The sequence below is a fragment of the Trichosurus vulpecula genome, chromosome 4 (assembly GCF_011100635.1).
Source record: "Trichosurus vulpecula isolate mTriVul1 chromosome 4, mTriVul1.pri, whole genome shotgun sequence".
In the NCBI taxonomy this organism is placed as follows: Eukaryota; Metazoa; Chordata; class Mammalia; order Diprotodontia; family Phalangeridae; genus Trichosurus; species Trichosurus vulpecula.
In genome coordinates, this window is record NC_050576.1 from 315,292,098 (window position 1) to 315,317,573 (window position 25,476).

Genomic DNA, 25,476 nt, shown 5'->3' on the forward strand with positions numbered 1-25,476 from the left:
TATATTTTTCCCTATTATACATCAAAATAATTTTTAGCATCCATTTCACATGATTTTGAATTTCAAATTTTCCCCCTCTCTTTGTCCATTCCCTGCTTCTGAAAATGGTAGGCAGTGTGATATATTTTATAATGTACTATCATGTAAATTATTTTTGCATATTAAGCAGTTGTGAAAGAAGATACAGACAAAAAAAACAGAAAAATATAGTAAGTGAAAAAATATCTACTTTGATCTGCATCCAGAGTCCATGGGTTCTTTACCTGGATATGGATAGCATTTTCCTTCATGAGTCCTTTGTATTTGTCTTGGATCATTGTGTTGCTAAGTGCTGAGCTGATCATCATACAATATTGCTGATATTATGTATGATATTTTGCTGGTTCTGTTCATTTTTACTTTCATCAGTTCTACAAGTTTTTCTAGGATTTTCTGAAATCTGCCTATTCCTCATTAATTATTATGCAATAGTATTCCACTACATTCTTATACCACAATTTGTTCAGCCATTCCCCAATTGATGGACATCCCCTCAATTTCCAATTCTTTGCCACCACAAAAGGGCTACTATAAATATTTTTGCACATGTAGATCCTTTCCCCTTTTGTAAAATGGTCTTTTTGGTATACAGACCTAGTAGTGGTATTCCTTGATCGAAAGGTATACAACTTGGTTGCCATTTGGCAACCAAGAATGGTTGGATCAGTTCACAATTCCATGAACAGTGCATCAGTGTCCCAATTTTTCCACATCCTCTCCAACAGTTATCATTTTACTTTTTTGACATATTAACTGGTCTCACAGGTGTGAGGTGGCATCTCAGAGTTGTTCTAATATGTATTTCTCTAATCAAAAATGACTTAGAGCACTTCTTCATATGCCTATAGATATCTTTGATTTCTTCATCTGAAAACTGCCTGTTCATATCCTTTAATCATTTATCAGTTGGGGAATGGCTTGTATGCTTATAAATTTGACTCAGTTCTTTATACATTTTAGAAATGAAGCCTTTACCAGAGACACTTGCTGTAAAGATTGTTTCCCAGCTTTCTGCTTTCCTTCTAATCTTGGTTGCATTGGTTTTGTTTGTACAAAAGCTTTTTAATTTAATATAATCAAAATAATCTATTTTACATTGTATAACGATCTCTATCTCTCATTTGGTCAGGAATTTTTCCCCTTTCCATAGATCTGACATTAGACTACTCCTTGCTTTTCTAATTTGCTTATGATGTCATGCTCTATGTCTAAATCACGAACCCAATTTGTCCTTTCCTTGGTACACAGTGTGAAATGTTGGTCTATACCTAGTTTGTGTCCTATCATTTTCCCGTTTTCCCAGCAATTTTGTCAAATAGTGAGTTCTTATCCGAAAAGCTGTTGTCTTTGGGCTTATCGAACAATAAATAATTAAGGTAATTGCTTACTGTGTCTTGTATACCCAATTTATTCCACTGCTCCAACACCATTTCTTAGTACCAGATCATCTTGATGATTACTGCTTTATAAAATAATTTGAGATCTGGTATTGCTAGGCCAAATCCTTTCTATTTTTTTTTCACTAGTTCCCTTGATATTCTTGACCTTTTGCTCTTAAAGAAAATTCTTTTGTTATTTTTCTAGTTCTATAAAATACTTTTTTGGGTAGTCTCATTGGTATGGCACCGAATAATTAGTTTAGACAGAATTATAATTTTTTTTTTATACTGGCTTAACCTAATCATGAGCAATTGATATTTTTCTAATTATTTAGATTCAAATTAATTTGTATGAAATGGATCTGACTTTATTTGTGTGAAAAGTGTTTAGTAATTAACATCATATATAGTTCCTAGGTTTGTCTTGGCAGGTAGACTCCTAAGTATTTTATATCATTTACAGTTGCTTTAGATTGAATTTTTCTTTCCATCTTTTGCTGCTGGACCTTATCTGTCATATGAAGAGTGCTGATGATTTATGTGGGTTTACTTTATATCCTACAACTTTGCTAAATTTGTTAATTATTTCAAGTATTTTTTTAGTTGATGATCTAGGGTTCTCTAAGTACACCATCATATCATCTGTTGATTTGTTACCGATATGGTCAATTATGTTGATAGTTTTCCTTATATTGAACCAATCCTAATTACACTAATTCTATAAATCCCACCTGGTTATAGTGTATAATCCTTATGATATATTGCTGTAATAGCCTTGCTAGTATTTTGTTCAAAATGTTTGCATCGATATTCATTAGGGAAGTTGGTCTATAATTTTCTTTCTCTGTTCTTCCTGGTTTAGGTATAAACACAACATTTGTGTCATAAAAGGAGTTTTGTAGGACTCCTTTTTCACCTGTTTTTCTAAATAGTTTATATAGTATTGGAATTAATTGTTCTCAAAATGTTTGGTAGAATTCACTCATGAACCCATCTGGACCTGGGGATTTTTTTTCTTAGGGAGTTTATCAATGGTTTTTCAATTTCTTTTTCTAAAATGGGATTATTCAGGCATTCTATTTCTTGATCTGTTAATCTTGATAACTCGTATTTGTGTAACTGTTTATCAACTTCTTTCAGATTTTCAGATTGTTGACATATAATTGGGCCAAAAATTTCCTAATGATTGCCTTAATTTCTTCTTCATTGGTGGTGATTTCACCCTTTTCATTTTTGATACTGGATATGTAGCTTTCTTCTTCCTTTTTTCTAAATTAAATTAACCAATGGCTTATCTATCTTATTTTTTTTCCACAAAAACAGCTCCTAAATGTATTTGTTAGTTCAATAGTTTTTGTTTCTTTTAATTTTGTTAATGCCACCTTTGATTTTCAGTATTTCTTATTTGATGCTCAATTGGGAATATTTGATTTGTTCTTTTTCTAGTTTTTTAGCCGCATGCTTAATTTGTTGTTCTGTTCTTTCTTTTTTTCCCCATTTTGTTGATATAAGAATTTAGAGAAATAATTTTCCCCACAAGTATTGCTTTGGCTGCATGCCATAATTTTTGATATGTTGTCTGATTTTTGTCATTCTCTTTAATGAAATTATTAATATTGTCTAAGATTTTTTTTTGATCCACTTATTCTTTAGTATTAGTTTATTTAATTTCCAAAGGATACATTTAATATTTCTGCCTTCTTATATTTGATTTAAAGTTTTTTATGTCCTATTACATGGTCAATTTTTGTGTAGGTGCCATATGCTTCTGAGAAAAGAGTATATTCCTTTCTATTACTATTTGTTTTTTTTTTCTCCAAAGGTCTGTCATATCTAATGTTTCTAATATTCTATTTAACTCTTTAGTTTCTTTCTTGTTTATACTTTTTGTTTGATTTACTGAGTTCTGAGAGGGGACAGTTGAAGTGTTTCTTGTAAACAACATATTGTAGGAATCTAGTTTTTGAACCATTCTGCTATCTGCTTCCATTTTATGGGAGATTTCATCCCATTCACATTCACAGTTATGATTACTAACTGTGTATTTCTCTCCATCCTATTCTTTCTCCTGTCTGTCCTCTCTTTCCTTTCACCTTTTCCTTCCTCACCAATGCTTTACTTCTGTCTTCCCTGATCTGCCCTCCCTTCTGTCATTCACCACCTGTACCTCCCACTTGATCTTCACTCCTTCTACTACCCTGTCGGGTAAGATAGATGTCTATATTCACCTGATTGTATATATTATTCCCTCTTTGAGCCAATAATGATGAGAGTAATGTTCCAATGATGCTCCTCACCCACACTCCCGTTTTCTCCTGCCCTGTAACAGGTCTTTTATACCTCTTCATGCGAAATAATTCGCCTCAGTCTACCTCTGTCTTCCTTCTCCACCCATTGTACTCCTCTTTCATCCCTTAGTGTTTTTTGTCATTTCCTCAATTTTACCTTATACCCATATTCACTGTCTGTGTATATTCCTTCTACCTGTACTATTAGTCATAATTTCTGGAAAGATGTTATCCAGGTCCTCCTTTTGATTATGGCTTTCAGGTAGTAGAATGACTCTTATATTGTCTCTCCTGGATCCCATTTCTGTGTCAGTTGTTTTGTCCATGAAGCATTTTAACTTTTCTTCCATTTGTTCATTCTTTTGAATTTGTTTGATTGATTTTTGATGTCTCAGCATCACTAGCTTCCACTTGCCCAGTTCTAACTTTCAAGGTGTTTTCCTCAATTAGCTTTTGTACTTTCTTTTCCATTTGGCCAATTTCACTCTTTAAGGAGTTGTTTTCTTCAGTGGATTTTTATGTCTCCTTTTCCATTTGGCCAATTCTACTTTTTAAGCAGTTTTCCAAGCTGTTAAGTACCTTTTCATAATTCTCTTGCATCACCCTCATTTCTTTTCCAATTTTTTCTTCTACCTCTCTTATGCTATTTTAAAATTCCTTTTTGAATTCTTCAATAATTCTTTCTCAGCTTGATACCATTTCCCATTTTTCTTTACAGTCTTCTTCATAGGTGTTTTGACATTGTTCTTCTCTTTTGAGTTTGTGTCTTGGTCTTTTCTGTCAGCATAATAACTTTCTATGGTCAGATTATTTTTTTGGACTCTTTCTTTTTTGATCTATGCTCCCAATGTGAAAGGGTCTCTGTCTCAGGCTTCTTGGGCCAATAGCTGCAGGCCCTGGCTGTTTACTTGGTGCTGTGCTAATGTTGCCCTGAGGCCCATAGGGCAAACTCATGTTTGATGTTATGTTGAGGGAGTGGTTTGGGGATTAGCTGATGCTGCTGGAGGCTGTAAGAGTCTGGCAGCTTACCTGAGGTGCTGAGGTGGGGTCATAGTGTTAGTGTCTGGCATGTGCTGAGGCCCACTGGGGTTTTTCTACATTTCCTCAGGGCTACTACACTGAAGCAGGTGGAGGTCTGGCCCCCGCAGGATGCCTGTTTGCCCTGTGCTGTGTTGGAGTACATGGAGATCTGACTGCTCCAAATAAAGTTTTTTGACACATCAATCCCCATACTCTTTCTCACCTACAGTGTTTCTATTCAGACAAATGGTGATCCAGCCTGCCCTTGAACACCTCCAAGAAAGGACTCACAACACAGTGAATCAGTCTCTTCAATTTTTCAAAGTTCTCATTATTGTAAGGGACAGCTAGGTGGTACAGGGGATAGAAGGCCAGACCTGGAGTCAGGAGGACTTAAGTTCAAATCTGGCTTTGGACCCTTACAAATTGTGTGACCCTGGCCAAGTCATTTAAGTCCATTTGCTTCAGTTCCTCACCTGTAAAATGATCTGAAGAAGGAAATGGCAAAACATTCCAGTATCCTTACCAAGAAAACCCCAAAAGAGGCCACAAAGTGTCAGATATGATTGAAAATAATGGAACAACAAAAAATGCTATAAGTTCTTTATATTTCACAGATTAGATTTCATCTATGTACGTGTTGCTTTGGCAATGTAGAGCACAATCTCTCTTCAATTTGATCATGTTAAGGAATTGCTGAGGACCTAAATATGTCATTATTCTTGGTTAACCTAGAAGTGAGCTTTTGAGACTTGGTCTTCAAAGCACAAACATCATTGGATACTCAAAGTCTTTCTATTTCAGTAGAAAGCAACAAAATTTGTATTTTATTTATATAACCTTTGTAAATCCAGGTTCACTTCCACATTGTGATAATACTACAGGTTAGTAATTATATACTACTTTAAAGCTTATGAAACACTAAAGATGTAGTATCTTACTTTGATTTCACAACAATTCTATGAGGTAGGTTTTATTATTACCATTTTATAGATGTGGAAACTCAGGCTAAGTGAGATCAAATGACTTGGATCACAGAGTTATTAAGTATCTGAGGCAGGATTAGAACTCAGGTCTTCTTTACTCTATGTCCAGCTCTCCATCTACAAGGCCACCAAATGCATAGGAATAGGACATCTTCATGTTGTACCAAAATATGCCTCCTTCTAGTTCCCTTTCACTTGTTTTAGTTTTTATTTTTCCCTTTTGGGAATAAAAAATCCAATTCTTTCACAAGTCTTAGAACTATAGAATCAAATAACCTTAGAGTTTAAGAGTACCTTAGAAATTCCAGTAGAGCTAGTCCAGTGCTAATGAAAACCTGACAAAGGTTGACATGAATTAATATAATCACAAGTATAGGAAGAAAGACTTCATGTTCCCCAGTGACTTAAAGGAGCACTGAAGGTAAGCGGTCTGAATGGCCTGCCACAAACTATTATGAAAATTGAATCAGATTCAAACAATAATAATTTAATACATTCTATCTAAAGTCCCCACCCCACACCCCACCCTCTGCCTCCTAAGGAACAGTTCTTGTTGGAAAGAAAAATGGATCTCAAAGTGAAAAAAAAGCCAACCAACCAACCTAGTTGCTGCCTTCACAAGCATAGTTATTAAAGGAGAACATGAGAAAAACTCTCATATGAATGAGACAATTCCTGAAAATGCATGGGTATCTATTCACATTACTTAGTAGTAAAAGAGCAAGATGGGGCACAGATGCCTAAACCATCATTTTTTCCAAAAGAAGGAAGATGTGAATTTGATTTCCAAAGCTATTTAGGCTCAGATCTCCAAATAATGAACCAGATAATATATTCAGTACAATATATAGGATGTTCTAGTAAACATAGCAAGTCTCTTAATATCACAGATCTCTCATCAGTAAGTTAACAGATCAATAGAGTTGGATTAGAAAAGATCAGTCAGACTTAGAGCTGACTGAACCAGATTAAAATGTAATTGCTTGTAAAAGTTTAACAAAATAAATGAAAATGAAGTAAAACATAGATAATGTTAATTTGTGGTTTTCTCAGTTAATATGCTGCCAGCAGGGATCTATTTCAATGTCAGTTTGACACCACTGGATAAAATGACCTCTATTATTTCCTTCCACTCTTGAATTATTTGTAGAAGTAAAATTCATTATGTCAAAAAAAGAAATAGTGTTATTTTTACCTACTTTTCAAAATTTCAAATATTCAAAACTCTCATTAGGATAAAGTAAACCAAAAGAACTAGTTAAGCCAGTTTCTGGTTCTCTTGGGAATACTAAAGCCAAAGAGGTTCCCTTATTGTATTTCTAGGTAGATAGGGGTGGAGTAAAGAGTGGTGGCTCTATCAACTTGTACTACTATATATTTATATGTGTGTGGATGTGTTTGTGTGTATATGTATGTATGTATGTGTGTCTGTATATATTTATATGTATGTATGATTCCACAACAATAACAAGAAAAATTTCCTGTGACTTAAGTACTCACTATAAATCTATAAGACAAATCTATAATTGTGTCAGGTTTGGGTGGGCCCTTAAAGATAATCTTTTCCAACCTGCTTAACTTATATATAGGGAAACAAGAAAGTATAAATGATTTGCCCAAGTTCCCATAGGTAATAAGTGGAAGAGCTAGTATTCATAAGCAGGTTATCTGATTCTGAATTTACTTTTTTTGTAGGGGTGCTGTTTTTGTTTTTGATTTTTAAGCTATACCACATAAATCTCTCAGATTACATGTTTGTGATGTAGGTTCGCTTTAAGGCTATCTATGTTGTTTTATCTATGACTTTTTATTTATTAACCATCTAGTAGAAAGTTAAGAACAACATACAATATGATTTACCCTTAACTCTAAATTTCCCTCAGGGACAGATATTCTGGTACTGACCTTAACACAGATAAAATCTATAGGGGGAAGGGGGATATCCATTTTAGAAGTCTCTAATGCTACAGGGTAATGGCTATAGAATACAGCTTTCTCTCTGTCTCACATTGTGTGATTTCCCTTGAGTTGAGTCATTCCTCTCTGGAATTTTCTTCTCTTAAGTCATGTATACTCATATGTTGGAATGTAGCAAAGCAATTTCTGTTCTCTGATTACAAACAAAGCTCAAATTCTATTTGATGGAATCAAAGGATAAAGCCGTATCAGGAATCAACCTGCAATCTGAAAAGAAAAATTGGCATTTTAATATGATTTCCTTACATTTGAATTATAGGTCTGTATTTTCTAGTTTGTTCCTTGGCAAATATTTTTGTTATTACCATAGGTGAGAGAGAAAAACCTATCTCTTTCAATTCTTATTTTAGGAGTAAAGTCATCATTTATGGCAGGAAACTAATGAATGAAAAAAATTTTGTCAACCTTCCCAAGGAAAACTAAAGATCACCCACCATAAAGGAAATGGAAAGAAATTTGCTTCATAAGAGAATCAGCTGATGAACGTTCAATAAATGTGGACATATTAGTGTTCGGTCAAGTCGCACAACTCAATTCAGGATCTCAGCTGTCAGGCAGAAAATGGGTTAAAAATGGAATGTGACATTATATAAATGATGTTTGAATGACAAAGATGAGAATATAATTAGGCATCATTCTCTCTCCCCCCAAAAATGATTGTGAAAGCTAAATACATACATACTCTATAAATTACTCTATTAATTTACTAATACCTTGCTTGTTTTGATTGCTTGGAAAAAGAGAACAGGGAAATTTATGGTGTCTAAACCAGGGCAAAGCTCTCTACTTAAAACTTACCTTTGGTACCTTTTTCTTCCCTTTTCCTACTACACCCCTTTCAGTGCCCACTTCCTCAGAGATTAAGTTCACATTATTTACTCATTCATTCTGGAAAGGGTTTCAGATCATGAAAAAAAATGGCATCACAAAGGGAGAGAAGCCAGAATATCTTGGATCCTACCAAAATTAAAGAATACAAGTTGATGAGTGAATTCAGTTCAAATATTAAGGATTAATTGAGGTATATTTGCATTTTAAGAGTAGCTTCACAGATAGAGAAAAATTTAACACAAGAGAATTGCTAATAGTAAAATTGTAGAACTCAGTGGAAGATGAAATTTGGGCTGGGGTTTTTAATAGAAAGTTCTTTGCATAAATTAAAATTATAAACCCACAGGTGCTTGCTTGGCACACAGTAAGTTTATTTTTTAAATTTTTGCACTTGGTAATATTTTATTTTTTTAATTACATGTAAAGATAGTTTTCAATATTCACTTTTAAAAGATTTTGAGTTCCAATTTTTTTTTCTCCCTCTGTCCCACCCATACTGCTTTTGAAGATGGGAAAGGATCTTATATAAGGTATTTATAATAAGCATATTTCCACATTATTCACATTCTGAAAGAAAAATAAGAACAAAAGGAAAAAAAAAACAATGAGAAATAACAACAACAAAAAAGAGAAAATAGTCTGCTTCCACCTGCATTCAGACTCCACAGTTCTTTCTCTGGATATGGATAGCATGTTCTACCATGAGTCTTTTGGAACTGTGTTAGATCATTGTATTGCTGAGAAGGGCTAAGTCTATCAAAGCTGATCATCACATATTGTTGCTGTGTACAATGTTCCCCTGGTTATGTTCACTTCACTCAGAATCAGTTCATGTAAGTCTTTCCAAGTTTTTTTTTTGAAATCCATCTGCTCATCATTTCTTATTGCAAAATAGTATTCCATTACATTCATATATCACAACTTGTTCAGCCAGTCCCTGATTGATGGACATCACCTCTCAATTTTCAATTCTTTGCCACCACAAAAAGAGCTGTTATAAATATTTATGTACATATGGGCCCTTTACCCTTTTTATGGTCCCTTTGGGGTACAGTCCTAGTAGTGTTATTGCTGGATCAAAGGGTATGCACTGTTTTATAACCCTCTGGGCATAGTTCCAATTGTTCTCCAGAATGGTGGAATCAGTTCATAACTCCATGAGCAATGATTAGTGTTCTATTGTTCCCATATCTTCTCCAACATTTATCATTTTCCTTTTTCATCATATTAGCTAACCTGATAGGTGAAAGGTGGTACCTGACAGTTATTTTAATTTGCATTTTTCTAGTCAATAGTGATTTAAAGCATTTTTTCATATGATTATAGATAGCTTAAATTTCTTCATCTCAAAACTGCCTGTTTATATTCTTTGGCCATTTATCAATTGGGGAATGACTTTATTATTATAAATTTACTCAGTTTTCTATATGTTCAGAAATGAGGCCTTTATCAGAAACACTGGAAGTAAAAACTATTTCCTGGTTTTCTATTTTCCTTCTAATCTTCATTTGTGCAAAAACAATTAAATTTAATGTAATCAACATTATCCATTTTGCTTTTCATTATGTTCTCTATCTCTTTTTTGGTGATAAATTCTTGCCTTCTCCGTAGAAATGACAGGGAAACTATTCCTTGCTCCCCTAATTGGCTTCTGGTATCACTCTTCGTACCTAAAAAAGTACCCATTTTGACCTTGTCTTGATATACAGTATAAGATGTTGGTTCTGTGCCTAGTTTCTGCCATACTGTTTTCCAGTTTTCCCAGCAGTTTTGATCAAAGAGTGAGTTCTTATCCCACATGCCAGAATCTTTGGGTTTATCAAACAGTAGATTACTGTAGTCATTGATTCCTCTGTCTTGCTTACCTAATCTATTCCACTGATCCAGCCCATTCTATTTCTTAGCCAGTACCAAATAGTTTTGATGATTGCTGCTTTATAATATACCTTTAGACCTGGTATGATTAGGCCACCTTCCTTTGCATTTTTTTCATCAATTCCCTTGATCTTTTGTTCTTCTAGATGCATTTTGTTATTATTTTTTTCTAGCTCTATAAAATAATTTGGGGCATTTTGATTAGCATGGCACTGAATAAGTAAATTAATTTAGGTAGAATTGTTATTTTTATTATATTAGCTTGGCTTACCCATGAGCCACTGATATTTTTCCAATTATTTAGAGCTGACTTTATTTTTATTTGTGTGAAAAGTGTTTGTAATTCTGTTTATATAGTTCCTGAGTTTGTCTTGGCAATTAGACTAACATATATTTTATATTGTCTACATTTGCTGTAAATGGGATTTCTCTTTCTATCTCTTGCTGCTCTGCTTTGTTAGTAATATATAGAAATGCTGGTGATGTTTTATTTAGTGGGCTTATTTTATATCCTGAAACTTTGCTAAAGTTGTGAATTATTTCAAGTAGTTTTCCAGTTGATTTTCTAGGATTCTCTAAGTATACCATCACATCATTTGCAAAAAGTGATAGTTTTGTTTCTTCTTTGCCTATTGTACTTCCTTCCATTTCTTTTTCTTCTCTTATTGCTAAAGCTAACATTTCTAGTACAATATAGAGTAACAGTGATAATAATAGACATCTTTGTTTCACCTTTGGTCTTACTGAGAAAGCTTCTAGCTTATCCCCATGACATAAAATCCTTGCAGATGGCTTTAGATAGATGCTACTTATCATTTCAAGGAATTCTCCATTTATTCCTATACTCTCTAGAGTTTTTAATAGCAATGGGTGCTGTATATCGCCAAAATATTTTTTTTCTGTATCTATTGAGATAATCATATGATTTTGTTAATTTTGTTGTTGATATGGTGGATGATGCTCATATTTTTCCTAATATTGAACCACCACTGCATCCCTGGTATAAATCCCACCTGGTCAGAGTGTATTATCATGATGATAAATTTCTGTAATCTCTTTGATAACATTTTATTTAAAATGTTTTCATCAATATTCATTAGGGAAATTGGCCTATCATTTCCTTTTTTTTGTTTTGACTCCTCGTGGTTTAGATTTCAGCACCATATTTGTGTCACAAAAAGAATTTTGTAGGACTCCTTCTTTGCCTATTTTTCCAAATAGTTTATGTAGTATTGGAATTAATTATTCTTTAAATGTTTGGTAGAATTAACTTGTAAATCCATGTGGCCCTGGATATTTTTCTTAGAGAGTTCATTGATGGCTTGTTCAATTTCTTTATCTAAAATGAGGTTATTTAAATATCTTGTTACCTCTTCTGTTAATCCGGGCAATATTTATTTTTGTATACATTCATCCATTTCATTTAGATTGTCAGATTTATTGGCATAAAATCAGGCAAAATGGCTCCTAATTATTGTTTTACTTTCCTCTTGATTGGTGACAAATTGACCCTTTTCATTTTGGATACTGGTAATTTGTTTTTCTTCTTTTTTAAAAATCAAATTAATGAAAGGTTTATATTTTATTGTTTTTCCCCTAAAACCAACTCTTAGTTTTATTTATTATTTTAATAGCTTTTTTGCTTTCAATTTTATTACTCTCTCCTCTGACTTTTACAATTTTTAATTTGGTATTTCCTGGGGAATTTTGTTTTTTTTCTATCTTTTTTTTTATCTGCATGCTCAATTCATCAATCTCCTCTTTCTCTATTTTATTCAGGTAAGCATTTAGATATATAAAATTTCCCTTAAGAATTGCTTTGGCTGCATCTCATAAGTTTTGGCATGTTGTCTCATTATTGTCATTCTCTCTGATGAAATGATTTATTATTTCTATGATTTGATGTTTGACTGACTCATTCTCTTGGATTAGATTATTTAGTTTCCAATTAATTTTTAATTTATCTTTCCATGGCCCTTTATTACACATGATTTTCATTGCATCATTAGTTGACAAATATGGATTTAATATTTCTGCCTTTCTGCATTGGATTATGAGGTTTTTATGCCCTATATGTGGTCAATATCTGTGTAGGTGCCATATACTGCTGAGAAAATGTATATTCTTTTCTATACTCATTCACTTTTCTCCAGAGGTCTAACATATCTAACTTTTCTAAAATTCTATTCACCTCCTTAACTTCTTTCTTATTTATTTTGTGGTTAAATTTATCTAGTTCTGAGAGAGGGAGGTTGGGGTCCCCCACTGGTATAGTTTCGTTATCAGTTTCTTCCTGTAACTCCCTTACTTTCTGCTCTACAATTTTGAATACTATACCACTTGATACATATATGTTTAGTAATGATATTACTTCATTGTCTGATACCTTTTAGGAAGATGTAGTTTCTTTCCTTATGCATTTTAATTAGATCTGTTTTTGCTTTTGCTTTGTCTGAGATCAAGATTGCTACACCTGATTATTTTTTCTTCACTTCAGCTGAAGCAAATATATTCTGCCCCAATCATTTACCTTTACTCATCCAGTAAGTTTTTTTTTTTTTTTAACAAATACTAAATTCACTTTGCATGGTCATAAATCTAGAGCTTGAAGGGCTCTTACAGTACACCTGACCCAATTCCCTCATTTTAGATATGAGGAAAGTGAGACCTAGGGAGTTTAAGTGACTTGTCCAGGGTTACTCAAGGAATATTAGAGGTAAGATTTAATCCTAGGTCATTTGAACTCCTGAGCCACTGTACCATCCTACTTTCCCTGGAGATGTAAAAAGAAGTTATGCCACAGTGCCACAGTAACTCTCACTCAGAAAATTCCAATTCAGTCAACATTTATTCAAAGTGCAAACTATTTGCATGACATCAAGAATGCCAACTATTATTTCCTCTAGTTAATTTGTGATACAATCCAATGTAGATGGAGCTACACTTGAGATTTGGGTGGCAGGCAGATACCCTGCAAAGGGCTTGGCACATCTGATACCAGAAGTGCTAGTCTTTCCTGAATTCCCATAGACTCCACTGGAGACATTCTGAATGTTGTGGATAAGTTTACTTACTTTGGCAGTATATTTTCCAGGGATGTACACATACATAATGAGGTGGATGAACACATTGTCAAAGCTAGCTCAGTCTCTGGGAGAGTCTAAAGGCAAGTGTGTGAGAGAAGAGGTATCAGGCTGCCTACCAATATGAAGGTCTATAGGGCTGTTTTTCTAACCTCATTGTTGTATGCCTGTGAAATCTGGATAGTATGCACTATACCAGGAAGGTGAGTCATTTCCATTTGAATTGTCATAAGAAGATTCTGAAGATCACCTGGCAAGATAAGGTGCCAGACACTGAGGTCCTTTCTTAAGCTAAACAGAGAAGCATGCAAATTCTACTGCAAAGAGTGCAACTTTGATGAGCTGACCATGTTCAAATATCAAAGGTATATTTACCTAAAAGACTATTTTATGGAGAAACCACACAAGTCAAGCGCTCACATCGAGGTCAGAAGAACTAATGCAAAGCTACTCTCAAGGTCTCTCTGAAGAACTTTGGAATTGATTGAGAGACATAGGAGACACTTGCACAAGATTGCCCAGCATGGCATGCCTACATCAAAGAAGGAGCTGTGTTCCAAAAGCAAAGCAGAATTACCATATCTCAAAGTAAATGTAAGATGTGCAATGTAGGAGAAATTTCCACTACAAATGTTCATATGAACTTTTTGTGCCCAACCTATGATAGCATCATTTGAGCTGGTATTCACCTGATTAAGCCAAGCTTGGACACACTGTACCTTACCCCTGATATAGTGGTGTCATTTTAGTCCTCTTCAAGCTCAAAGGACAGGGGCGAATGCAGATGATTTCAGAGAACAAAATGACATTTGGTACTTTTTGGGTGAATGTTTAGATGAAAATCTGTGGGAAAAGGAGGCAAAGGCAGGGTGCTTATCATGCTTTCAACTTCGTATCCTTGTAGCCTGGGAATTCGATATCTTTGCTTTGTAGAGGTAGACCAGATCTGCACACAAGTTCTTTCTTTTCCAGGTACATTTAAGGGAAGATGGTGGCTGGAAAGCAGGGACTTGCATGAGCTGTCCACCAGGTCCCTCCAAAAGCCTATAAAAATGGCTCTGAACAAATTCTAGAACTGCAGAACCCACAAAATAGCAGAGGGAAGCAGGGATCCAGCCCAGGACAGCCTGGATGGTCACTGGATGAGGTCTATCACACATGGAGCAGAGGAGAGCGGAGCTCAGCGTGAGCGGCAGCAGGACCGACCAGACCAGGAGCAGGGCAGAACAGGCCATAGCACCCTGAATCAGTGAGCTGTGGCAGTTACCAGACTTCTCAACCCACAAACACCAAACACAACAGAGAGGTTTAGTGGGAAAAGCTGCAGGGGACAGAGTGAAAAGAGTTTGCGGTTCGGCCACCACTCCAGGGACAGTGGGGGTGGTGCAGCTACAGAACTACAGCTGCAGTTGCTTCCGGCCCCAGGCCCACCTGGTGGGAGGAATTAAGTGGCAGATAAGAGCAGAAGTGCAGAGCCTGCTTAAGATTTTCATCAGGTCCAGGTTGGTGGTTCTTGGGGAAGAAGGAGTGCTGGTGTGGCAGAGCTGGCTGTATAGAAATAGCTATGAAATCAATGGCGCATCCCCTCAAGCTTGGAACAAAGTACTCTTTACTCTGCAAGCAGTCATACCCTGCTAAAAAACTCAAGGGTCAAGTAAGTTGGCTGGGAACATGGCCAGGCAGCAAAAACGCACCCAGATTCAGCCTCAGACTTTGAAATCTTTCTTTGGTGACACAGAAGACCAAAACATACAGCCAGAAGTCAACAAAATCAAAATGCCTACATCAAAAGCCTCCAAGAAAAACATGAAATGGTATCAGGCCATGGAAGAGCTCAAAAAAGGATTTGGAAAAGCAAGTTAGAGAAGTAGAGGAAAAATTGGGAAGAGAAATGAGAAGGATGCAAGAAAACCATGAAAAACAAATCAATGAATTGCTAAAGGAGACCCAAAAAATACTGAAAAAAAATATTGAAGAAAACAACACCTTAAAAAATAAACTAGCTCAAATGGCTAAAGAGCTCCAAAAAGCCAATGAGAGAAGAATGCCTTGAAAGGCAGAATTAGCCAAATGGAAAGGAGGTCCAAAAGACCACTGAAGAAAATACTACCTTAAAAATGAGATTGGAGCAAGTGGAAACTAGTGACTTTATGAGAAATCAAGATATTATAAAACAGAACCAATGGAATGAAAAAGTGGAAGACAATGTGAAATATCTCATTGGAAAAACCATTGACCTGGAAAATAGATCCAGGAGAGATAATTTAAAAATTATTGGACTACTTGAAAGCCATGATCAAAAAAAGAGCCTAGACATCATCTTTCAAGAAATTATCAAGTAGAACTGCCCTGATATTCTAGAGCCAGAGGGTAAAATAGAAATTGAAAGAATCCACCAATCGCCTCCTCAAAAAGATCCGAAAAAGAAAACTCCTAGGAATATTGTCGCCAAATTCCAGAGCTCCCAGGTCAAGAAGAAAATACTGCAGGCAGCCAGAAAGAAACAATTTGAGTATTGTGGAAACACAATCAGGATAACACAGGATCTAGCAGCTTCCACAATAAGGGACTTAAGGGCTTGGAATATGATATTCCGGAGGTCAAGGGAGCTAGGATTAAAACCAAGAATCACCTACCCAGCAAAACTGAGTATCATGCTCCAAGGCAAAATATGGATTTTCAATAAAATAGAGGACTTTCAAGCTTTCTCAGTGAAAAGACCAGAGCTGAATAGAAAATTTGACTTTCAAACACAAGAATCAAGAGAAGCATGAAAAGATAAACAAGAAAGAGAAATCATTAGGGACTTACTAAAGTTGAACTGTTTCATTTACATTCCTACATGGAAAGATGATGTGTATTATTCATGAGACCTCAGTGTCATAGTAGCTGAAAGGAATATGCATATATATGTGTGTATGTATGTGTATATATATATATATATATACACACACACATATGTGTGTCTTTGTATGTATATATGTAGGTATGTGTATATATATATACATATATATATTATATATATGTAGACAGAGGGCACAGGGTGAGTAGAATATGAAGGGATGATATCTAAAAAAATAAAGTCAAATTAAGGGAGGAAAGAGGAATATATTGAGAGGAGAAAGGGAGAGATAGAATGGGGTAAATTATCTTGCATAAAAGTGGCAAGAAAAGCAGTTCTGTAGGAAGGGAAGAGGGGGGCAGGTGAGGAAGAATGAGTAAATCTTGCTCTCATCGGATATGACCTGAGGAGGGAATACCATACACACTCATTTGGATATCATACCCCACAGGAAAGAAGAAGGAAGAAGATAAAAAAGGGGGGACTATAGATGGGAGGGCAGACAGGGGGAGGAGGTAATCAAAAGCAAACACTTTTGAAAAGGGACAGCATCAGGGGAGAAAATTCAATAAAGTGGGATAGGTTAGGAAGGAGCAAAACATAGTTAATCTTTCCCAACATGAGTATTGTGGAAGGGTTTCACACAATGATACGCATGTGGCCTATGTTGAATTGCTTGGCTTCTTAGGTAGGGTGGGTGGGGATGGAAGATGGGAGAGAATTTGGAACTCAAAGTTTTAAAAACAGACGTTCAAAAACAAAAAAAAAAATGTTTTGCATGCAACTAGGAAATAAGATACACAGACAATGGGGCATAGAAATTTATCTTTCCCTACAAGAGAAGACGGGAAAGGGGAATGGGAGGGGAGTGGGGTGACAGAAAGGAGGGCTGAGTGGGGAACTGGGCAACCAGAATGTACGCCATCTTGGAGTGGGCGGGAGGGTAGAAATGGGGAGAAAATTCATAATTCAAACTCTTGTGAAAATCAATGCTGAAAACTAAATATATTAAATAAATAAAATAAAATGAACTAAAGACAAAAAGAATACGTGAAAAAAAAAGATATATTGAAGAAGGAGAAAGATCTCTGGTGGTATGTTAACAAATCAAATACAAACCAAATATTTTACTCTATAAGGACTAATTAAAGGGTCAGCTATCTTATTGTGACAATCCTGTGAATTTTTAACGTAATTAAGGTTGCATAGTGCCACCTACAGAATTTATGACTTACAAAATACTGGTTCAGTAGCAAGCACTTGGCCTAGTACTTTCAAATGTTATCTAGAGATCTTACATCCAAAAGATTAAGGAACAAACATTTAATTTGGCAAAATCTTCCCAGGCTAAAACAACAACAAACAACTCTGAAAATTCTATGAATTAGCCACACCTCCAAGGAAACTAAATAACTGCTTTTTAAAGGATCTATTTGTAATTTCCCAAGATATTTATTGAGGTTACATTATTTTAAGCCATGTGATTGGTCTATGGGAATATTTTTGTAAGTCTAAACCAAATCAAATGATGGCCTAGTACACTGAATGGAGCTGACTTTGGAATCAGAAACCTTGGTTCTAGATCCCCCTCTGACAAATACCGACTTTTTGGCCCTTGGCAAATCATTCAACTCAGTACCCAAGGCAACTAAGATTCTAAATTACAGTGCAGTTGGTGATTTATATTTCCTCTTTGAGTGTTCCCTTTCTTAATGGAATCACAAATCAGGACCCTAAAATAGAATTAGAGAATTTGATAATCCTTTGTATAATTCAGACCCAACTATAAGTTTGAGGTAAAAGTCAGCCAGACATTGATGCTTCCATAAAAAATCTTGAATTAGAAAATGAAAGCATAAAAATTTTGAGAAATCTAACAAACTAAATACTGTAAATACAATTAATGTTAAAGTATTAGGGCTCTCACAGGTTGTGGTTGTGTGTTTGTTTGTCCTTCATTCTCAAAGAGGACTGTGACATCAGGGAGATGATGACATAACTTGCAATTGACTTCGATTTGAGTAAGGAAGGGCTGTGCAGAGTCACCAGAAACACTTTCTCCTCCAGAGTCATTTGGGTCCAGTGGCCAGATATCAATCAGGATGACTGGAGATGGCCCAGGATGCAGTAATAAAGTGGAAAAGATGGAGTGGCATGGAAGAGAGAAACATTTACTTAGGTGGATCTGAAACTGGTGGAATGGCTGGATTTTTGTTCAGACTTTTTTAATGGTTCAGTGTTAGCTTAGAAGAATATCCTCAGTGGAATGTTCCAGGGAGCAGTTCTTAGCCTTATGCTTTTTAACATTTTTTTTAATCAATGGCTGGGATACCATATAGATGACGTTTTTATCAAATGTACAGGTGATACAAAATGACAAAGAATGGACTATTGGGCTGAATCTAAGAAGATGAAATAAAAATACACGTTAAAATAGATTTTACAAGAAGTCCAAGACACAGAGTAAATAACTAGATACCAATTTGACAAATATCTGAGACTATAAACTGATAAGATCTTGGGCTGTATTAGGAGAGACTTTGATTCTAGGGATAAGGAGGTGATAAACTCTCTGACTCTCTGCCCTGGTCATGTCACATATGAAGTATTGTGTTTGCTTCCAGACACCACTGTTTAGGAAGGCCATTAATAAGTTAACAATTACACAAAGCAGGGCAATAAGGATGGTAAGGAGTCTTGAAGGTAAGGAGCCTAGATATGTTTAGTCTGAAGAAAAAACTTAAGGAAATTATAATACCTGCCTAAAAGAATTTTAATAACTATCATGTAGGAGAGGCTGGCACTGGGTAAGCGCTATATAAATGTCATTATTATTGTCATTCTCATTAACTGTCAAAATTATCATCAATATTTCTTCTGTCTCCACAGGACAGAATGAAAATTTCACTAGATGTTACAAAGAGGCAAATGGAGGCTTGATTTTCAAAACAATGTTAACAACTTGAGTGATCCATATTATAGAATATTATATGGTCTCTATTGAAGGGTTCTAAGCAGAGGTTGGATGACAACTTCTTGGGTATTTTGTTGTAGTATTTGGAAGGGTACGGGTACAGAGGGAATAGACTGGATTCAATGGTCACTGAGGTCTCCTCCAACTCTGAAATTCTGTGATTCTTTGATAATTGCCTGACTGTAGCCCAAAAGACACTTAAAATACTAATAGAACCAATAAATACATGTTCTGATTGTCAGTTTACAATTAAAACTCATCTTCCTAGTTAATGGTTCTGGCCTTCCTCTTCTCCCAACCTTTTTTTTTTCTCTTTTAATACAAATTGATAAAATGTAGATAAAAATTTCTCAGGCTTATCTGAGCCATGAGCAAGTTTCAACAAAATAATCACAATTCTGAGTGAAACTTTAAATATAGTAGTTCATCGTGGGATGCTCTCATTACCTTACCTGGCATGGTAGTCAGTTACTTCCCTAGGCTAGAGAAATGGAAGGATGAAGGGGAAGCACAGAACCCAGAAATCCAGGAGCAAAGTAGCTCACTAACACAGTCCAGACACCCCTAAAGCCAAAATGTCTTGGGAGCTATCTAACCACATTTTTGTTTCACATTTGCATAAGCCTGTCATATGAGCTCTTTCTTCATCTAGTTCTCTAAATACTTCTGGGGGGTAAAGGAGCTAAATCTCTGCTTCAGAGCAGCTTCCAGTCTCATTAAACAAATTCCTTTCCTTGAAAATAAATTTCTACACCACAGGCTTTAGCTAACATCAAGCATAATGAAAGATTCTTCGTCCTAGCCAGTTTTTGCCCAAATATTGTTTTCCATGTGCTAGATTATTTTTATATCCTATGCCTGGAAACAATTTTATCCTTTACAGGTTGTCATATCATTGCCTAGCGAGAATTACAATTAGATAAAGAAATCCAGTACTGAGGTTGAAGGGCAAGGGTAAGGAGGGGTATAGGGAGGGATGGAGGGAAGACATCTTTCAAAGTGATCACACTGATAGTGATCTGTCATTTAACACCACGAGTGACACAGGGCAGAAAAGCAGAAGTTGCTGCTGTCTTTTCTGATATGGCTCACAGGATATTTTCTCAAAGGGAGTATCTTCTTATCAGCTAAACTTGATGCTTTTTCCCAGCACTGTGTACTCATATATCCATGCTTGAAACACTAAACAAGTAAAAAAAGGAAAGGACCGAGTTTAAACACCCAGAAACTTTAAAAACAAAGAATGTTATATGTAAAATAAAATTCAATTAAATATTTATTGAAACCTTTAAAAATTCTCTGGTTTATATATATACATTTATATTTTGTATAAATATGTACATATATACATATACTAAAATAGCTAAAATAGCTGACATAAAAGGTTAAATTCCCTCTGCCTAACTTTCTTTGCACTCTCATTCTTGTTTACCCTTGAAATTTTTGAAGAGAATGCATCTTATGATTATTAAATCTATTGGTATTCATTGCAATAATTCGAAAGTGGACATTAGATAAAATTCTATATGAATTCCTTTGCAATTTAGCTTCAATTAGTGTTCTTAAAATGATTAAGATAGAAATGATCTGGTATACACCAATTTAGCTTTTCTCCCATCAATTACGGGTCTCACATGTACATATCACAAAATGGAGATGAAAGCAGCCAAAAAGATGAATTCCTGGCACTTGCAACTTGTACTTAACCCAGACTCATTAAAGTACTAAGACTATAATCTTATGGCATTCCTCAAACAGAGAAACAGACCCTTGTTTTATCTTAATATGTTTAATTGTATAAATGTTGCTCTCTTGATATATGTAATTATATAGAGTTTTACAATTGCTACAGGGTGTCTGCAATGACCTCCTGTTTCAGAACACTATTTTTCCCTATCCAATCATCTTATTTTTGAAAGTGTAATTTATGAGTTCACAAAAGAAGCTAATATTTCAAATTACCACTATTAGATATATAGAATCAGCAGATGACAAATTTAAAGTAGAACAGCTGGAGCAATAGTAACAGAATCTTAAGACAAAATCCCGTATTTCCAATTGTGTCTCAAAAAATAGCTATTTAGCTTCATAAACCATATAAGGGTTATTCTTCTGCCACAAGCAAAATGACTAATGCTTATTTTTATTGACTTTGACCACACGATGGGCTTATTATGAAAGAATTATGATTATGATTAGTGTATTTTAATTTTATATTGCATTATTGCAAAAGCATTTCATAACATTCCATTTACACCAGTTCCTAAAGTCAAATGTTTCTAAACTGTACATTGATATGGGGAACTTTGGGTCTTAGTACCAGATTAATTCTTAGGCAAAAATTATTTGTTCTGGCCTTTGGTACTGCATGCCCTATGGGTATATCCTGTGGGATGTAAGAGTGCACTGATGCCTGGAAAAGAAATCCTTTACTGCTATGCTCAGTCATAGTAAGTTGCTGTTGCTACTCCATTCAGAGCTAAGGCTAAAGGATAAGACTAAAGGAAAAGAGTTGTTGAAGAACCATGAACAGGGGTCAAACTGCTTAAGAATGTACTTCTTTTTCAAAGAGCAATAACAATAGGTAATGAATGTGACAAGAGAGTATCTATATGTATGTTTACCGTAGAAAAGACAGAATTTTTGTTTTCTACTTCCCCTTTAGCCTCACTGCTTATCCTCTCTACATGTTTCTCTTCCTTCATCCACTTTTCCCCTAATAACTGTCAACAAATTTGAATTTAAGTAATTTTTAGTATTGGCTTTATTTTTATTGAATAAATGTTTTTCTTCTACAGTCAAGCGAGTTGAGTGTTCTCTCTCTCTCTTTTCTTTCTCTCTCATTATCTACATCTCTATCTTCTCTCTCTCTTCCTCTGTCTCTCTTTCTCTCTACCTCTCTTTTTGTTTGTCTTTCTTACTGTCAAAAAAGAAACTTAAATTCTTTTGGGGGATTCAATAAAGAATTTATTTCTTTCCCATTTCTTTGTGACCTCCCTATGTTTGGTTTTACCTGAGTCATTGTCCTTAAACAGAAAAATTAAAAGTTTCCCAACCTTGCCTTGTAAATTATTTTTTTAACTATCATCTATAATGAAGCTATAAGGTCAAATTCTAATTAAGATTTTTCCATGGAATAGTAGTTGGATTAGAATATAACATAGATTGCTGAGCCTGGGCCCTGGATATTTCCTAGAACATAACTCCAGTCTGAAGACCTGGGTGCTATAGAAAGCAATTATCTTTTGGTCAATTAGCATGAATAGCTACTGAGACAGTTACTCTTAGAAACGGAGAGACTCTGTCCTCTATGTCTCTTCTGTTTCTTACACATTATGTCATGTGTATTTGAGCCAATCCCTGGAGGAATGAGGTGATAGCCAGTGCCATTGTTCCATCCTGAGTATATGGCATATGTAAGCAAATGGCCACTAAAGTACATGTCCTGCTTAGGTGAGCCTAATACAATGTCTCCAAGCCTTAACCACCACTTCTGTATTGTGTCCCTTCCCTGAGTGTAGGTGACAGAACATAGTTTTTGAGATAGATGTCTATGCTTGGAATAACCCTCATAAGTTTGAGAGGTCAGAGATCCTGGGTCCCTTGGGCAGAGCTAATGGGTAGTAGAGTGAATTTCTTCATTAGAGAAAATTAGAGAGAATGACACAAAGAGAAAATATTCCCTTGGTCTGGCTTGCCAGAAGAAATCTGCATTGATGAGATGGGGCAGAGTCAAGGTGAAATATAATGTGCCCATTCAGCAATCAAGCAACATGCTTTGTGATCTGATTTGAGGTCTCAAACTTCTAGGAGAACATAACAGCTTTACATTACCATACTGTATTTTGAGTTTATGTCAATAAACTCTTGTGAGTATGAGTTTATCATTTATTTTGTGTGAAGAAAATACAATATCTGTCCTACACTTAATCTGGAAACAGTAAGGCAATAACAACAATGTAGATGATAATTGTCAAAATGCCTATGTAATTCTGTATCGCAAAGTATACAAAACTCTCCACATAGAAGGTAGAAGTAAACCATTTATTCAGACACCAGAAAATCATATCCCATAACCAAATGTTCAGCTCCCAGCCAATCAGTCCACTTCATCATAACAGCAAGGAACCCAAAACATTCAATACAGAATATCACAACTGGAGCCTCAACACCCCAAAAATTCCTCTGACTCCCTGCTGGGGTCCTCCCCAAAGGAAACTCACAATAAAGCTAAGTCATCCTGTTCAGTGCTAACAATTACAAGGGCAGCCATTAGGAGCCACCAGAAGCCATAACATCTTTCTCTCTCCCTCTCAGCATTTTCCACTTCCTTTACCTGTCAGGAAGCTCCTCCCACCATGTAACTTAGGCTTCCTGTGATATAAGCAGATCACATGGCCTATTAATGGGTGAGAAAGATCTTCAAATCTAATTGCTACTATAAATCTAAAATATACACTGGCTTTTGGCTCCCCTCTTTGGGGAGACCTTAAGCATGAGCAAGACTGAAGAAAGCTTTAACTATTTTTTTTTCTTATGGGTCCACAGCATGTCCATAAAGAGCGTAGGTGTTATAAAAAAGAGAAGAATCCCTCTCTTAAAAAGCCAGACTCCACTAGGACTGAAACAGGTTACTACATATGTGATTTCAGAGCAAAGGAAAACCATGGTGGAAAGGGACAGTATCGTACTATTTAGACTTAAGAGGATTGCATCCTTATTGAGGATGCAATAATTTCTTCATAGAAAATAACAAATTTCAGGATCAGCATAAGAGTACCAAGGATATAAAAATATTTCTATCAACTTTTGAGGAGGATTACCCTTAGGAATGGAGAGCTTGGGCAGAGCTTGATAGCTGATTTCAAATAGTGGAGGACTGGAACTGCTTTATTTTGGACAGAAAAACAAAAGACAATGGGTAGATGGAAGCTGGAGTGAGATTTAGACTGGATATAGGGCAGGAAACCACTCTGTAATAATTAGTGCAAGGGAAAATTTGAACAACTGTCTCTGAAATGGTGAACTATCCCTCAGGCTTGATGAGCACTTCTAAGGAATGATATAATGGGGATTCATGTTCAGCTATAAGTGGGGATTAATAGACTCCTGTCTACACTGAAATTTTATATTCTGAATCTGTGGAACAGCTTCCACTCCATTCAGATGTTAATTCCATTCACTATTCAAAATACCTCAGACATAGTAGATAATTTGATTTATTGGAAAAAATCTTCCAGAATTCCTTGGATCTATTGTCCTTATGTTCTGAGTTTAAGTGGCTAATGTTTGGATGCTAGGGATGTCTCATTCTCCAAAAATTAGCAAACTCCCATTCCTCCTGTTCTTTCAATCTCTGTGATACTGAATCTCTGGTTGCTAAAGAGCAAACCTTACTTCCAAACCCTTTCTACCCTGTATCTCTCCTCTCCATCCATCCTACTCTCCCACCTTCTCACTTCATTTCATTGTGCCATTGGGAACTTACACCTTACAACTAAAAACAATAACAAAAAACTTCCCTTCATTTTAAACCTCTTCTTCTCAGGCTTCTGCTGTCATCCCGCATTCCCTGTGATTCGTTCTACCTGATGACACTGTCTCCTTGGCCATCTATTCTAGTACTGGGTGCTTGCATCTTTCTCAGATAGTTCTGGAAAAGGATTCAGACTTCTATATATTCCCATTTCAGACTCTCCATCTATTGTTGGCAGAGCCATTTAAGGTCCTTTAACCCCAAAGTTCTTAAGAACCATAATCCTTTAAGGTTACTCTATCTAAATTTATAACCTAGTCCAGGTATTAGTTGCTATTATCTATTTTTACAAACCTCAAAGACATTTTTATTCTATTCTCAGTTATTTTGATTTCTGATTCCTAACTCCTACTCTCTTATAAGGAATTTTAACAGGCATTTCAATGTTCTCTCAAACACTCTAATTTTCCAATAACTCAATCTACTAAACTTTTGTCACCTCCTGTCTCACTTTACATCAGATACACAGAAGGGGCTGTGGCCTTGATCTCATTACCACCCACAAGTTTTCCATTCCAATGATCAAAAACTCTAAAATTTCTTTATTTTATCATAATATTTAATTATTCCATCTTTCCCCTATCCTGTCTCTTCCCAAACTTACTTTTCATCTTCAGTATGATCTCTAAGCCCTCTTCTTAACACT